General features: G+C 34.0%; 1 protein-coding gene across 2 annotated transcripts in view; it reads left to right on the forward strand.

The window, feature by feature from the left end:
• The window catches only part of LOC100374044 (repulsive guidance molecule A), an 89,272-nt gene that overhangs the window by 30,633 nt on the left and 39,958 nt on the right, over positions 1-18,681 (forward strand). For both annotated transcript variants that reach the window (XM_085507145.1, XM_078013858.2), the window contains 2 exons: positions 11,187-11,296; positions 12,546-12,743. The gene's annotated coding sequence lies outside the window, so the exon portion shown is untranslated. The remainder of the gene's footprint in view (positions 1-11,186; positions 11,297-12,545; positions 12,744-18,681) is intronic.

Consider the following 18,681-nt stretch of genomic DNA (forward strand, 5'->3'; position numbering starts at 1 on the left):
TCCAAGGATTAGCTGAAGATTTGTAAATGAGAAAACGATACTGAATGTGAATCTAATGCATTCTGATTTGTTAGAGCGCCCTCTTGTGTCAGTCAAGTGTTTTTTCTATTGAGGAAAATTATTATGTTCATACATGGCAGATGTGTGTGTACTTCTATTCCAGTTTACCTCAAACTAAAATCTCTGCTTTTACATGTACTTCTATTACAGGGTGTTTAAAATGTTGTCACCTTTTCTGCAATAACCTGCATAATTGTTTTTTTTCGGTTGATAGTCCAAAATTAAGAAATTTTAGAAAAATACCGGTACATACAAATTTCCAAAATCATGCATCAAAGTTTTGGCGAAAAGAATTTGGGCATTTAAAAGCTTACAGTTACATTCCCAATTTGTATTTTATATAAAACACCTAACGGTACCACTGTTTATTGTGACAACCATGAAAAATTATTAAATCAGTTGCTATGGCAACAAATCCTGAAATACTAGTACACCCAAGCTAGCCTGCACTGAAGGTTTTGGTGTCTAATCATCAAATGTAACATAATTCTCAAGTCAACTTTTCTTAGTGTTAGGAGGGGCTTCTAAATTTAATTTCTATGTTTGGTTGGATAAGATTTCTCATAAACTGGACAAAATCCACAGCCTGTACAATGTACAATCAGGGAGAGAGGTTTTCTGCAGATTATAAGAAGTAAGAATGCAACTTTAATACTGTGTATGCTCAATAGAGTAAAATGTTTGTGTACACTGTGGAAGTATCTGAAACTAAAAATGGAAACAAAAAGGAAATATTTAGCAAGTCTTAGCAAAGCACAAAATTCTGAACACCCTAAAGTGACTGCATTATATTAAATTTTGAAATTGACAGCATATCGTGCAGGTATTTTGCCGTATTGGTAATTTTTCTTATAAAGTAGATTCAACGTTCAATTTTGATTTATTGATTCGTTTCTGAAATACTGATTGGATTCCACGCTAACTATAAACGATTGTGGTAAATGCACATGATGTAAAGACACTTGTACGAATTCAGATTGAAATATGTTTTAACTTGAACATTATTTAAAATGTAGGGGTGAGCAGTAAATTTTTTTACGATGCATTTAAGATGTCTGTAATAAATAGTAATTTTAATATGGCTTTTGTAAATGAGTTTGGTTCCCTTGGTAAGATAAAGATATATTTCTTACATCGTGATTATTTTTAGCGACAGGCTTTCTGTTCCAGAAAATATATGCATCAGTATATCAGAACGAAGATAACTGTTTTGATATATGTATGAGCTGTATTCATTATGTAATTTGGACTCTTGTTAAATTGCATGGCATGTTTTACCAGTGCCGATAGTTGACGCCATTTTCTCATTCATTTTAGCTATTTGAGAATTTAATTACATGTAAGAGAGCAATTTTTCTCGAAATTAAAAAAACACATCCAGGTTGAGTGTGAACATTAGCATTATTCTAGCATCACAAATCGTCATGGAGATATGCTGTGTAAAAATGTTGTAAATCACTTTACAATGATTTTTCATAATAATATAAACATAAAATAAAACAATGATGGCTGTGCGTGTCACTTGAAGCCTGGGGCTAATAGAAGACATCGTTGTAATTAAGTTATGCAGATTAGTAGTAATTTTGCGAACACATGAATTTGATGGTAAGGTTATGCATAAAGGAAGTGACCTGCGTGTACTCACTAACTGGATGAACTACTCTGATTAAGTAACTAAATTCTGGAGTAGCTAAATGGAATTTTTGTCTCGGAAATCGAACTAAGGTGACATCACCGTATTAGTCACCTCACTTTATTCACTTTTCTCATTTCCACCTTGTCAGTAGGTGTTAGTTTCCGTGGCGACTGTTTCTGACAGAAGCTGTCACTGTCGAATCTCATTAGATCTTTTAAGGAGGAGATTGAGTGAGCGAGCGAGAGCAAGTGATGGATTGTGGGATTGCATGCCATCATGGTTACATTGTTACGAGTATGTGTACGTAAGCACTGCTATTTGATCACGGCAGGGTAGTATCGATGTTAAACCAAACCTGTCATGGAGTGTCGTTCTCGGTAACTGACGCATGTATTATCATGCAGTGTTGGTGACTTAGGTACACTTGTGTTAATCACCATATTTTTTTATGCCGAAATGTTGGTATGTTTTGCCCATTTTAGTGTGAAATGTTGGTACATTTTGCCCATTTTTGTATGAAATATTGGTACATTTTGCTCATTTTTGTGAAATATTGGTAAATTTATCCATTTTGGTATAAAATATTAGTACATTTTATCCATTTTTGTGTGAAATTTTGGTACGTGTTGCCCAATTTTGCGTGAAATGTTGGTACGTTTGGCCCATTTTTGTGAGAGAAGTTAGTACATTTTGCTAATTTTTGTGTATTTTCATGTTGGCTACTGTTCTTGAGCAAATTTTACATTACTGTTATGAAAGATTCATGCATGTTTAAATCTCTGCTCCTGAGGCAAATCCTGCAGGTATCTGTATGTAAAGCTCAAAGCTGTAGGGAAGGGAAAATTAATGTTTGCACTAAAATTGGCATCAACTGAATACAAAACATGAATTGTTCTAATTACCGGTAATATAGCAATTACCCTTGTGACAGCGCCCTCACTGGTCTATTACATTTTTTACATTGAATTCATGTTTAAACTGACCTTAAAATGTGACCTGGTCACACACAGGTCATTTATAGAGGGTGCTGTCCACCATGGTGAATTATTGGTCTGATGGTCGATTTCAAATAAGAAAATGATAACGGTTTTAACTGCCAGTTTGAATATTCAATTCAGAGATAAAACAAAATTGTCATATGTGATCTCAAAATGTTAATAATTGAATCTATTTTAGTAAAATGTTGTTGCTGTATCAATCCTTCACTTGTGAATATTAGAATAATTATTCATAGTAATGTACACAAATTTCAAGGAAGATTTGATGTATTTCCTCATGTACATTTATTATGACCAAAACATCCTTCATGAAATACTGCTTAATTCATGGAGAGACACTGCTGTTTTGCATATTAACAAACATCAACAGTAGCTTTTTGGTTGTTAAATGATGATATGTAGTCTCAAGTTCAAATCTTATCTGAGGCTGAACACCAAGCAAGGGGTCAATCCCTAACCTTTGGCGAGTGGGTCTCAGACTTGATGCATGGACGATGCCAAGATTAACTACTAGATGCGACTCTGCCTTGTTGACAGCACAATTAGTGCTTTCAATTTGCGATGATACCATTAATATATAATAAGAAAATGGCCATTCACACAGCCCTGTCACAAATATTGTTTCTGTGATCAAATGTGTTACATGTATATATCTATACTGTCATCACTTGCAGTGTGTACTTAAATTAAAAGTCAGGAGAGCCGAAAGTGAAATTCAATAGCACAAAAATATTTCATAATGAAAAAAAAATCTGTTTACAGAAACACATACTCTGCTGTTCAGGCTGATGTTCATTACCATGTTTTGTGCCATGACTGTGTTTTGTTAGTTGTGTAAAAGATGTACATTTTGGCATTGGGTAGTACTATTAGTAAAAGTTGTTTAGGCATCTGCATTTTTATGAGGCAGTTTCCTTTGAGCGGTGTTAATAGGCCATTTACAGGTTGCAGGTGCGCGTGATGTTCTTTTCAATTACAACAACACTTTTCATGCTCGTATCTACCCACAAATTGCCCCAATCGTACGTTTTCACACAGAGCTATGGCATCATTTAATGGAGGACTATTTATTTATTTTTTGCTGCAAAGTAGGATGAAAAAAAGATGGCAGATATATCTGACATTTTTAATGACACAATCGGATCATGTGACACAAAAAGCTGTATTTGCTCTATTGATTTAAATATGTTGAATAGGGAAAATGCATTTATATTTTGATCAGTGCTCGGCATAAATTCTTAGTATTTTGGAATAGGTCAAATGCTCTTTGACTTTGCAATGTTTTTATCGCATATTTTGTGTGCAAATGTTTTATATATTTTATATATTTTATATTTACATTCGTGCGTGTAGGGGGGGGGGGGGCTACAAATCAAATTTGTTTGCTACCTTCATATTGTTTTGATCAATGTCATTTTTTCTTTTAACTTTACTGGAAAAATGTGAAGTAGGGTATTGTGGATATTAAATACTTAAGAACGGTGGAAGATGATTGTATTTGGTAAATGAAAATTGTATTTTTTGTGGATCCACTGTGTTGTGTGATTTTCTACATTTTGTTTTGATTTGGGTTTGAAAACTCCTAGATTCCATAGAGCACAATGTTAAAGATAAATTGTATTTTTGTTTTGATTTTGATTTGAAAACTCCTAGAATCCAAGTATGTCTGACGTTTTCAGTATAGTCCCTCACTGTTGCAACCGGATCTAAGTCAAGTCTAAGGTATTAGCCTTAAAATTTGATTTCTTCAGATTACAGAGTTTAATCTCAGAAAAATATAGGTACAATGTAGAACTATTTCTTGTGTTTCACTTACAAATATTTAACCCTTCTGAATGCCAAAAAGTTAAAATTTTAAGGTAGAAGCCTATTCATAATTTTTGAGAAAGTTGGTCATCATTGCATGACAATGTTCATTGGTTTATTGTGTAAATTTTTGAAATAATTGAGAACAACAATATGTACCCTATCATTCACAATATATAATTATTTCAGCCTATGTCACCAGCCTGTGCCATAGAAATCTATGGTAAAAACATTATAATAATAGCCACACTAGCCACTAAAATACAAGCATCATTTTCTCGAAACATTTGAGATCATGAGTAGGCTTCTACCATAAATCTTATTAATGCATTGGATATAACACGGCTTAAATACATTTTTTTTGTTTACACAGGATTTGACCATGCTTTCAATTTCACTTTAGGTTTTTGTTGCTTTTGATAAACATTCAACCGATCTTTCTTTTCCTAAACATAGTGCTGTATTTGTTCCATTTGAAGCACATCTCTTACAGAACACTCGTACAGTATTTGCAATATTGGAAGTTCATCTCAAATAGAAGACACATATGAACCAAAAATCTCATTTGTTATATTAAAATATTACTTATTTTTACCATAGAAACATCTGTGTAATTTACATATTAAGCACATGCTTTACCAATTGAACAGTTCTCGACTGTGGGGCATTTGGGTATTGTACAGCGAATAAGAAATATTATTATTAGTAATATAATATAATTATTATTATTAGTAAAATAATACATGTATTAGTGATGATATTCTTGCCGAAATTAAGTTAATTTTTAGATCACAACTTTCATAAGCATTATGAACAAATATTGATGTCTTTATTCTGAAATTTGAATGTACAATTTTACAGCAGACTAAATTGGCCATTTGTGTTTCACCAATGAGTTTCCACAACGCTTTTCTCAATGTGTAAAAGCCCCATAGATTTACACATCAAAATTAAATAGTGTAAAGTCAGTCCACAGTCGAGAACTGCATTGCATCTTTAAAAGAATAGCACATAAACCAAAAATTGCATCTATTTTCTACTGGATCATTTAAATCATTGACGACCTCTGCCAATTACATGAATGTATGCGTTACTATGGTAACACTAACAGTAAAGCAATAACAGAGTTTTTCTGATCCTTTTCTTCTCTCTCTTCATCAGATGTAACGATTGATGGGAGAATGTCTTGAAATTAAATCCATTTTAAACATTTGTTTTCTGTGTCCCACAATTCTGTGTTCACTACCTTGTGAAAAGTCGTAGTACCCTCACACACCACCCCCGTAACCTCCTCGCAAAAATTGTTGTTTTCAAATATTGATTGTACTGTATGTCATTTGAACCTTCCAGCTAGTCTACTCACTTCATTTTCATTCTCTGTCGATATTAAATGTCTTATGCATGAAGTTATTATTAATTTATTTGAAAGCACACGAATATTATTACATCAGACGCTCCATCCTTTGTCTCATGCTAGAATATTGTTATTATTTCATTAAATGTCAGATGGAAAAGAGAGTCAATTGTCTCGCATACATTTACTATTCATAAGTCACTGTATTTTAGTTTCTAAAGTAAAATACTCCCCTGTGTGAAAGTGGGGTTGTGGGTACTTGTGTTCTGACATCTGTCTAACTCCATGTATCTTATTTATTACATGCGCTCATCTATGTATGTTAATTTACTTCCTGTTAAACATTTAGTTTCGTGACACTTGTCAAAATATTTAGAATTTTTAATAACGGCAGATAAATCGGCATCCCGTGCATGTCGCATCAAATATAACTGTCATCTCAATTCAATTACCGACATAATTGTGCGTCGTTTTTCCATGTGAATGCTTGTGATCCGCCGATTATTGAGACCTTCTTCTGTGACTTCATTAATATTATTCTTTTTTCAGTGTTTGGAAATTGGCTGGTAGTTTTCGCTGGCAATTGTATTCTCTCTCGCGCTAAATTTGATCAATTTTCTCCACTGCCTCGGCTCAGCTGTGGGCATTGAGATAATTTACCCTTGCATTCTGTAGATTGGCAGTGCAAGTAATAGCAAGGGAGGAAAAAAACAGCGTTTACTTAATCAGGTTTTCTGTATGCTTAGATTCTCGATTCTAATTTTGCAGTCAAATAGTGATCTGAGGAGCTTCCAATTAAGATGATTTTTTTTTAATATATCCTTTTGTTTCTCTTTAGACAACTTGTTTAATTTGCCATGGTTTCATCAAATTTGGTGAGATGTATATAATTTGTTTCAAGTTACGGTCAATTTGAGGGTTACATCTGCTGTTGTTTTTTTTAAATCCACTCCATTTTTGCAGAATATCCCTGTTTGTGTACAACATGGCTTTATCGTGACGATAGCATTAACAGCGATCACTTTAAGCTGTACAATTCCAAGTACCTTTTGTCAACTGCACAAACGATTACTGGGAAAAAGTGGATTTGCACCAGATTAGGAATTTCATTTTCAGCAATTACCGACTTCGTAGAAAATGCCTCATTCAATAAACTCTGGGAAAAGGGGATGTGCACTGATGTGGCAAAACCGAGAGGTTTTCCCAATATTGAATTTTCATTTAGTTGGGAATCGGCTCGTGGAGGTTTATTAATTCACTCCACAATTAAATTGAGGGGTTTCTTTAGTATATCGAGTGTTATGAGTATTGAGAGCTCTTAGGCTAAATTTAATTTTCTCACCATTGGAAAAGTGATTTACTAACAGTTTGTTAAGAGTATGGATGATACCACTTCAGTTAATCTGGTAATGATAAAGGAAGCTCAACAGAAATCCCGTTTTAAGGAGATGGTGAGGGGGGTGCGACAAAATAGACATGATGAAAAATTGCATGATCAGTTAATGTTTACGGCTTTTGTAGTTCTTGTAAATTTTCAGACAGGCATATTTAGTCTTATCAGCTTAATTTCATGTTATTTTACTCAACCTAGTCAGATTATGGCAACCTACTTGGGATAGACTCCCTAATGTGATAAAACTATATATTGTCAACTGTGTTTATATTTATTCACATAAATCATCCTTAAGTTTTCTATATTTTTAGTTTTACTTTGGGTTTTCACGGTATGTTACCTTGTTGCCCAAACTGGAATTTGACAACAAAAAATTATGTTAAATTTTTAAACTGATGCTGAAAAATTTTACTTTAAAAGAATGTACAGTGATGTGGATAATTACCCTAATTGGTGGTTACCGGTACTCTTTAAAAAAATAGTCTGTTTCAATACATGGATTAATATATTGGCAAATTTTGTATGTGGACACATTACATATAGGTAGAGTGTAAAGCTGGGTTGCTCAGAGTTACCATGTACCAGCTTTTATCTACATGGCCGAAACAACAAAATGTTTGACCAGTACTTTATAATTATCAAATTACCCCATGATATTTAGCCAAATCAGTATTAACTTACTTATTCATGGTTTGAAAAAGACATGATTGCTTTGGGTAAATGGCCCAACTGAATGAATAGATCTCTTCAAAATTGTCAAGTGTTTCTTTCACAAGGCATTTTTGGAGTTAAAATTGGGTAAAAAAAAACATTTGAAATTTTTTTTCAAACTTGGCAAGTAGCATCGTGGATATTAAGTGTCAAATCTGTTTTGCATTCAGATTTTCAAAGTCATCACAGTTGAGCAGAGCAAATTCAAATTTCGAGTTAACAGTATATTTTGTATATTAAAATACACTTGCATATGTCACATGGGACTTGTAACGAACATGATGCAATACTTTTGTCAAAATAAAGAAAGCCAAGTGAAAAAAAACTGTTTAGAATAATCTAGTATATTAGCAGTAACTATAGACGTATCAGTCACCTCGGTTTAATTGATCAGATTGCCTCTATCAATCCTATTTCCAACATTTAATTTAACACATGCATGTACACTTGTAGATAAAGTAATTAGGATCTTATTATGACACGCTCTAGTTGTATGTCTAATCAAGATAGTATAGTAGTGATTAATTTATAGTCTTCTCATTATTTGTATCACCGTACACTGCATGGTTTTCCAAATGGGTTATTACTTGTTTCATTTTTAGAGGCTTGGGAATATGTTTTCAGACACAATTTGTTGCTGCACTCGGCTTGACCAGTTACCCAAATGTTACTGCACCTGGTTTTACCTGTGATACAAGTATTATATTTAACACTATTTGAACTATGACATAAGAATTATTGCTATCAGTTTGACCTGTGACCCAGGTGTTATTGCACTTGGTTTGACCTGTGACCCAGGTGTTATTGTACTTGGTTTGACCTGTGACCCAGGTGTTATAGTACTTGGTTTGACCTGTGACCCGGGTGTTATTGTACTTGGTTTGACCTGTGACCCAGGTGTTATTGTACTTGGTTTGACCTGTGACTCGGGTGTTATTGCACTTGGTTTGACCTGTGACCCAGGTGTTATTGTACTTGGTTTGACCTGTGCCCCAGGTGTTATTGTACTTGGTTTGACCTGTGCCCCAGGTGTTATTGTACTTGTTGGTTAGGGAAACAGAAACAATATTGAATGTAGTCTGAATTTCCAGGGGAAAACAGCAGTAGTGCTAGATGTATGTAATGCATGTATCATGAACTTCTTTCAAACCATGGGAACAGTGTTTCCTCTCAGAAAAATTGGCACTAAACAATCATGCTGTTGAACAAAAGATGAAATTTTATTGGGTAACTCTGTTTTAAGTTCACTGAGCATGCTGCATACCAATACGACTCAGAGGGTCCCCTGAATTTTATTTTTGTTTATTTACCTATTCAGTAAATAAAAAAATAAAGTTTTGAATGAATATATTTTTGCAATCATTGAAATGTATGTACTAGTAGGATGTTACCACAATTTCTATTAACCCACACAGCTGTTGTCCCAATTCCCAAATTTCATTGCATTTCACCGATAATTATTTCATTTGAAAACACATTTACAGACTGACAATAGATTCACTTTAATTGTAATCTCTCACAGATGTTGTTCTATATTCACATTTCGTTTCGGAATTAACTTCTACATAAATGACTTTTACATAATGCAATAGTAAACTTGTGTATGTTGGTGGTATGATTTACTGATGGGGGTTTGTTGCCAGGTCAGTGGTAATCCACAATCTCTGATACTAAATCCACCATAGACAACGCAGAGCTAGCACATGCTGAGCATCTTGAGCATAAGTTGCACACATTTAAATATACTCAATTAGTTGCATGTATGTGAGCTAGCTCATATTAAGGGCTCTAGTGTAAATGCAACTATCCTGCTGACCTTTGAACTCAAAAGTACAATTATGGGAATATTTATGACACCTGAGTTCTGAAGACTATGTCTGGTTACATTTTAGTTTTTTTCCAATTACTGTAGGCTATTTCAAGTTATGTTTTTTATTCTTTGGAATTGAATAGACTTTTTTTGTGTGTGTGTGTGTGTGTGTATATATGTGTGTGTGTCACACGTCACTGTGCTTTTGTTTGACGTTTCTGCCATCATTGATTGTAGCTTTTTAGCACCTCGACTGAATTAAATTTTCTCAAGTTAATCCCCATGGCTCCTGATCCAAGTGGATCTATTGTAGTAATCGTCTTTAGAGGATATGTTGCATTGAAAGTGCTGGGGGAAAAAAAATTGTACAGATATATAAACGTGCTGCAATTGGAATGTTTTAGTCATGTTTGCATTCTATGCAATCAATTGCAATGGGCTTCAGAGTCTAGCAATAGTGTCTGTTCAAAGCATGATATAGTGGTGGCACTCAAAGCCTGGTGATTATGCTTTGAAAAGGCAGTTGTTCGGGGGGAGTGCACACACAACAAAGTGATGTCGGTTTTTATAAGGTATAAAAAAATGTATACCTCAAAATATATATTTATTGTACTGCCATGCATGCTGTGCATGCATACCCAACAATTTGAAGTTGTGATTTTTCTCTTGGTTTTTGGGAAATTGCCGTTAAATGGTCTTGGGAGAGTGACACAAGTTATGTCATTCATCTTGTTTTCCCGCAGGATTTGGAATTATTTCACAGTAAAATAATGATACATAGGTTAAAGTTGATTTCACTTTGCTGCATTGTTTAATATTCCACCCACGTTTTAACAATTTAAATCTTCCAGTTCTTACTTAATTGGATAGCAACTTTAGCTGGGGGCAGCATTTACGTTTTCCAAAACTGTTTACTGTTTTCCTGCCCTCTCTCAATTGTCTGTCATTTAACTAGCTACGTTTGAAGTCACTGTTTTTTTTTCTCTCTCTCTCCACTCTCTCTCTCTCCACTCTCTCTATCTCCAATGTTGAAAAATGTGATTACAAATCTTGCGGCGTTTTTCAGAAATAAATATTGCACATGTACTGGCATTATGTGAAATTGAAAATGAAATTGAATAAATTGGTCTTTAAAAGAGACACGCCATCTATTGGCTGCCAGAGGCTGGTTTTGATAGGGGCTTTGAACGGGTAGCTAGGTTATCAGTGTTGCTAACTTGTAGCCTTGGGGCAATTTCCCTTTCCGTGACACGAACTAAAACTGTAAAATCTAACACTTTCAAATTTTAATTTCTTTTTTGTACTAAACTAATATAATTGATCGGCATTGAGCAAGCCTGTCAGAATCAACGACGAGAGCTAATCATTATTCGTTATACACTGATTATCTTTTTTTTTGTTATCTCTATCACATACAGAAATGAATGTTCAAGCAGTATAATGAAAATTACTTAGTTATGGCTTACCTGACAAGAACCGATGATCTGGTAGAAGACACATAAATTATTTTTTTTTTTTTTTATCTCAGGTAGGTGGTTTTCACTACTCTGCACTTTTGGAAATTTTGTGACGATAAACCCACAAGTCAAAACTTTGAGCTCAATAATAATATGTACATAAAGCTATTAAGAATTGGTATTAAATGACATCTACTTTTGTTTCAGTGAAATGCCCATATGTAGTCGAGTAATATTTGAAACCTAAATAATGATAATTATAAAAATTATATAAAATTTTCCTCGTATGTTTAATTTGAAAATTTAAAATAAATATTGATTACAATATTATAATTTCATTCTTTCATAAGTTTTATTAGAATTGTACTATTGATTAAACCTTTGATGAATTTTAAATTTAAACAAATATCTTTTAGGTTTCAAATATTTTCTTTCAAGTTTTTTATTATTTAAATCGTATACTTTATTTTCAAATATTAGGAGTTTTAACCCTTTGAGCCTCAAATTTGTGTTCTTGCTCAAATTGGGATATATTTGTTCACATTTTCTTTAATTTTTGCTGAATTCAATCCAAATTTTCCACCAAACAGACAAAATGTGACATTGCTTCTAGTGTTTGATCAAAAAATATGAAAATTTTTGCAACATTTTGTTTGGAAAAGAGCAAACTATCAATGGAACTATTTTGTGGATGGTGCCTGAAATTGGCTTTGATGCTCCAAAGGGTTAATGATTTTTATGCCTGTCTCACAACATAGATATATTAATATGACTGAATCATTGGAAAGTTATAAGTTTGATAACCTCTTAATCTCTTACTGTTTAAAATTATCGTAATTGCAGCATTTAGGAATAATTATCTACGGACTGTATGATTGTGTAATCTAAAACCAGCTGGATAGTTCATATATATATGATATGATATGCCTTTATAAAAAAATCAAATTTTGACAGAAAATATCTATTTCATATAGCGAAGTAGAAAAATTACTTGCTAAGAAATTTGATATTTTGTACTGTATCACGCAATTTATACGCAAGGTGCGTTTACGTAGTATATTCTCTGGTCTTCGATCGCTGCAAATCTACACAGGAAGTGCGTTTTTTTCTCTCTCTCTTCCTGAGTAATTGATTGGTTGCATGCAAATTGGATTGGGGATGGGGGGTGTTACAAACAAAATGTTAAGATTTATTCAACCTTGCTACGTCATTACTGACAATTTATCTGAAGATTTGTTATAAATTTACCAATCATATTCCGTGCCTCGTCTGTCGCAGGTTAGGTAATTATGATGATCGTCTTTGCTTGATTTCCCACAGATTTCCTGTGTTTTCTAATCTCTTCACCTCCATACGTATGTATTGGACGAGACCAAAAAGCCCAGGATTCCTACTATTTTTGGTTTTTCATATGTGTTGTTGGTATTCAACGTAGAATATTTAAGAAGGTTTTTCCATATTATCCAGGAATTTTTTTCTTGCATTTATTTTGTGCCAAGTTCTTGTTCCCAAAGTGAGGTAAGTTTGCTTTTATTTATTCGTATGCGTGTGTAAGTACATATAGTATACTGATGGCTGGCTGGTACATACAAAAAAATTTTGGATGCTAATAGTCCAGTGAAATAATACAAATGTGTTTTTTTCGGCCTTAGATTGCTTTCGTGTGGAAGAGACGAGAACAAGATGATGAAAACAAAGTATTCATTTTCTTTTTAATGTGTATTTTCCGCAAACGTGCATTCGCATACGATTTATTTGCAGAGGACAATGTTGCACAATGTAAACACATATGCAGCTTCCATATGGTATTTCGAGTGAATTTACTCTTTGCCAATTACCTGACAAGTATTTGTGCATGGAGAGGTGTGTTGTGAGATTTGAAGTGAGTCCTGATGAAATGAGAAGAAATAGCGAGCTTTGAGATCAGACTGCCATGTACTTTGATTGTATGCATGTGTGTGTGTGTCGGTCAGTCGGTCAGTCTGTCAGTGTGTTAGTCTGTCTGCGTTAATTTTTAGTCCTCGTTCGAACGCAGTCCAAAAACGGGGACTCATGTTATGACCTCAGTGTGTCCGTGCGTGCAACCAGACCTGTATCTTAGAAATGCCTGGACCAATCACAATCAAACTTCACACATACATAATACATTACATTATACTTATGCACACAATTTGTTTCCTGATCTGATTCAAGATGGCCGAATGGCAGCCATTTTTGTACTGAAAATCATCAAAATTAAGCATTTCTAGGCTGTTTACAGATGGATTTTGTTCAAACTTGGTATATACATTGGACATTGTAGGAGCTTGATGCAGATCATTTTGTTTTTCAGATAAGATTCAAAATGGCCGACTGGCGGCCATTTTGTTTTAAGAATGTGGTTCTAATGCCATATCTCTGACTTGCTTTGACTGATTATGTTCAAATTTTAAATATTCATTATACATCATGTCATAGATATACAGATTTATTGGTTCGACGATCCTATTCAAAATGACTGAATGGTGGCCATTTTTGTGCTAAAAAAATCATAAAATATCAAGCATTTATGGATGGGTTTTGTTCAAACTTGGTACATACGTTAGACATTACGGGTTCCTGATTCATGTCATTTATTTTTCAGATAAGATTCAAAATGGTTGACTGGCGGCCATTTTGTTTTAATGAATGGGCTTCTAGAGCCATATCTCTGACATGCTTTGACTGACTATGTTCAAATTTTGAATATTCATTATACATCATGTCATTTATTGTCATGATATTCAGATTTATTGGTTTGACAATCCTATTCAAAGTGGCTGAATGGTGGCCATTTTTGTGCTAAAAAAATCATCAAATATCAAGCATTTATGGCATTTATGGATGGATTTCAATCAGACTTTTAACATACATTAGACATTACGAAGACAAATCATAGTTGGTTATAGTAGAATCTGTATTGTATGTAGATTTGAAGCAAGGTGACCAACTTGATGTCGTTTAGGTGGCAGAATTGTTTGACATGTGCCAGGGCCTGTTTTAAAGAAATTTAGCAGGCAACAACATAAACAAACATTTTTTTTGACAATTACTGTAGATCTAAAATGGCCATTGTTTTTGTCTAAAGTATGTAATTTTATCTATATTCAAGACGTATGTCAATTGATGTTGAAAATTGTTACATTGATAAATCAAGTACAGCACACCACATCTTATTTTATGAACTGATCACAGACGGGGTACCTGTTGTAAAATCTTTATTCAAGCTCTGGTTGTTGAATTATATGCATCACTTTGTTTAATGAATAAATTCAAGATGGCTGACATGATTTTTAATGATCTTATCTTCAGATTTGCTAATACATGTGTTGCAGCGTTGGTTGAAGGACTATTAAAGCATCACAGAACTTGTATTATCTCATGTCCAATAAGGGGCAGACAATTATTATCCTTGGGGGTGGGCTATAAAAGAATGATCCAGCAGATAAATAAAATTTCAAACAGATCACTAGAAAGGATTTCTATTTATTAAAAGAAACAAAATAATTGGGGAACAAAAATAACCTGGTACACCACCACTCTTTCCTCCCCGCAGAAATGGTTCATCCGAAATTTTTTTTTCTTCATTTTTTAGTATCACACCCCAATTTTCAAAGACTTCTCCACCCTAACTCTCAATGGGATGGTCTAATTAATGGGATTTTGAGCTGAAATTGGAATAGTCATAAATGTTATTATATTTGATTTCTAGACACCATTTCCAAATATGAAAGAAGTTTGTGTTTAGTGAATAGGTTTGTCAGATGTCTAATTCTGTTTCAAGTACAACTCGTAAAATGTGATTTTCACCTTTCAGAGTTCACCTTCATGCCCCCCTGAATTCTTCCCTTTGGGGCTATAAACTCCACTTGATCATCGTATAAAAGACCCGCTGGCTGTATAATTTGTCTGAAGAAAGCGAAATTGGTTCATTAAAAGTTATTATAAGAATTGTTCATTGGTTTAGATGTATTGCAAAAACAAAAAAAGGCACATTGAAAAAAAATCAAAATGAACAATGCTGTTTTTACTAGTATTGGGGAATGACAAACTTTTACTTTGTTTGCCCCTTCTCGTAAATAGTTGTGTTCCAGTACTTGAGTATGTCTTTGCTGCCGGGTCATCACATTAAATTTAATAGTTTTCCAGTTTTGTGATTCAGAAGTCTATATTCATGTGGTGTTTTATGAGGGGTCGCCTAATTCCAGTGATGCACACTTTAAATCAAGCTTCTCGATATCGACCATATGTAGTTCATGCCGTAGTGGTCCTGTCTTGTGTTCAGGTAGGGAAATAACTTGCTGCATAGTATCAAGCTGGAGTGCTTTTTTTTTAGGGGGAGGGGGCTGTGATATGCTTGCGTTACATTGTTGTATTTCTTGGTTGTTTGTAATTGATGGTTTCTTGTACAGTGACTTTGCCACTGTCACAATATTCATTACAGAAATTCTCAAATCCAAGTCATTTTCTGTATATAAATGCATTATTATATATTATTTTTAGTATTTGGGAAATTGGGGTGTGCGTAAATTGAGTTGTTTGAGTTTTTTTTTTTTTTTTTTGAGACTCTGTTGTGACAAAAAGCTTGAGATGAAATTCTTGTATTTATAAAGCCTTATCTGTTTTTTTCTGTTGTAAGAGGAAAAGTAAGCCAAACCGGAGATGATATGTCACCTCCCATTCTTCAAAGATTAAGTGATCAATTGTATGGTTGTGATAGGTGATTGGTCGCCATTCATGGTTCCTCGTATGTAGTGCCACCACTACTCAGAGTGCTTGCACGTTTATTCATGCTATTTTTTTGGGTTGATATAATTTTTATGATTTCTGTGCTGCCACTGACTTGGGACAATCCTAATAAGAACAAACTATTAAATACTGTACATTATTATACATTTTACTTTTTATCTTGCTTGTCTACTTTTCCAGCTTGTTTTGTTAGATGATTTTATGTCAAAAAAGGTTTATTTTAAAAATCTCAATACAAGGGCTGAACCAGTGTGAAGTCATTAATGACCTTATAATGACCCCTTGTTTTTTTTCTCTTTTCATGGGTTTGTTCAATGTATTTCAGGTTTGCATATTTGAAATGCTGTTTATGTATAGTGCACACTTTGAAACAACCCCCCCCCCTCTCTCCGGTCTGCATGGAAACATGTTTTTAATTAAAACGTGTGTGTTCTGTGTGGGTGCAAGGGAAAATAAACTGGAATGTAGACCTGATATTATGGGCTCACAATGCGCTGTGTGTGTCAGCTTGCCTGTATGTGGCTTCTCATTGTATCCATTTAATTGTACAGAGGCACAGCCTTGGGTGAGACCAAGTTCAAAGTAATATACTTAATTTTTGTAGGGAATACTGTCATACTTTTATTGACACATCATTGCCATTAGGTTTTCAGAAGTTGAGGCAGTGTTTTTTTTTATAATTTACAACTAACACTTTATTATTTGTAGTAGCTAGTTTGACTGGGTCATACTACTACAATGTAGCCACCATTTATATACATCTATTACCTACATATGTGCAGCTTTATCGCCCAGTTGAAACGCATGCATGTTTTTCTGCGTGCTTCCCTCCCTGTGCAATGCTAAGCATACCTGCTTTCTACCTTGAATGCTGGGCATGGTGGGAATTCAAAGCCAAGTTTTAAGCGCTTCTATCACCATTGCGAGCCATGGCCAACATATGTTCGTTGAGTGTTTACGAGCAGGGAAATCTTTTGTGTGTTCATCTGCAAGGACCAATGCACATTGTGAATGGATTATTTTTTCTACACTACAGTGTTACCCTAATAAATATCAAGACTGGACAGTTTGTTCTCTGATCTACTCTACTGCTGCAAGAACAGATCAACCTGATTTAAGTCAAGTTGTCCATGTTCCAGCTGATAGTTCGTGCCTAATTATGTGTTTTGGCTTCATCTATCAAGTCCATAATAAACTTGTTGAAGTCTTTCTCATAAGCTCGGATTCAGATAAATAGTTAAAAATATTTTCTTTTCAGTTCAAAATGTGAATTAATAAATAATAAATAATAAATAAAAATTAATAAGTAGCATTAAATACCGGTACATATATTATCCAAAATGAAATAAAGATATGGTCAAGGTCATAATGTTTTTTTTTAATAATTTTTTTTTTTGTTCTTGAAAGAATTCAATGATGTGAACTGAAGTGGTAAACTATTAGAATATCGTTTTTGTTCTCTGATGTTTTCTGTCATTTTGACGTACATCCCAATTAAAATAAGAATGCTACTGTTTTTCACTAAAAACCAGGCAGTGAGTATCCCTGACATATTGTGTCCTCTTGGTAGTAGGGTGCACATCCATGTCACTGGATTCTGCTTTCATGGCGCCACTGTTTGGGGATTAGAGTCCATCCATGTGTTAAAATTCAAATTCAATCTACTAACCAAACACCGTTAGATTTTATTTTTCAAACACACGCTGCATGCTCCAGATTCATAGTAATATATTATGATAGTTGTTATTATTTGAACAGTATTTGTTCACGGACTGTGATTCGCCAAGGGGATTCTAGAGGAGGAAATCGGTTTCCTGGTTGGATTCTACCTCTCAACACTGCTTGTTCTGATTGATGTTTACCCATGCGTTACCAGTCAAATTTAATCTGATGAACAGACCAGAATGGATGTTAGAAGTAGTAGTGTAGATTCAACAAGTTGTGGAATATATTTTCTTCTATATGTACTATGTATTTTATACTCTGATGTACCCTCAAGTCTTTGTCCATTTTAACATCCATCTAAACGTTTCTGAACGTTACTATGTATAACGTCTATCAACCGTATACAACGACGATCTTCGATGTAATTTACCACATGGGATTTTGATTGAGCCTGGTAAGTTAGCTTTTGTGTTTGATTTCTTTCGTGTAATTTCCCTCATTTTAGATTTTTTTTTTTAACGATTGTAAATGCTTCTCAATCTCGATTAGAGGTACAGGATAATTAATTAGATATTCAGAAAACCACGGTTGTGACTTTTCATTTTAAGTGGTGTGTTTTGTTACTTTGCTCATCAGTCAGTTGGCTCAGAACGTACGGGGGTAATCCTCTCTTCCACTGGGTATTTGTTGAAGAAATAAATAATTGAACAGCCGCCCAATTATGAGCTGCGTTCTTCAATTTGTCTGAATATTGTATTTCATATTATGGATCAAGCTACTCTTTGATACACATCATACTTTTTATTGTGTACCTATTTGTTACAACTGATGAATTCTGTCAACTACTTCGATTTTGCATAGAAAAAATTGCAGCAATTTATTGCGAAGATTTTTCTTCATCTTAATATCACAGTAATACATGTAGCAGTGATTACTGGTATTTCTAAAAAGTATTGGTTTACCAAGATTGGATAAATAAAAGTGCTCCCAGATGTGTAACATCTGATGATGATTACCTTGATAT

Source organism: Saccoglossus kowalevskii, chromosome 13 (genome assembly GCF_978046115.1).
Source record: "Saccoglossus kowalevskii chromosome 13, keSacKowa6.1, whole genome shotgun sequence".
Lineage (NCBI taxonomy): Eukaryota > Metazoa > Hemichordata > Enteropneusta > Harrimaniidae > Saccoglossus > Saccoglossus kowalevskii.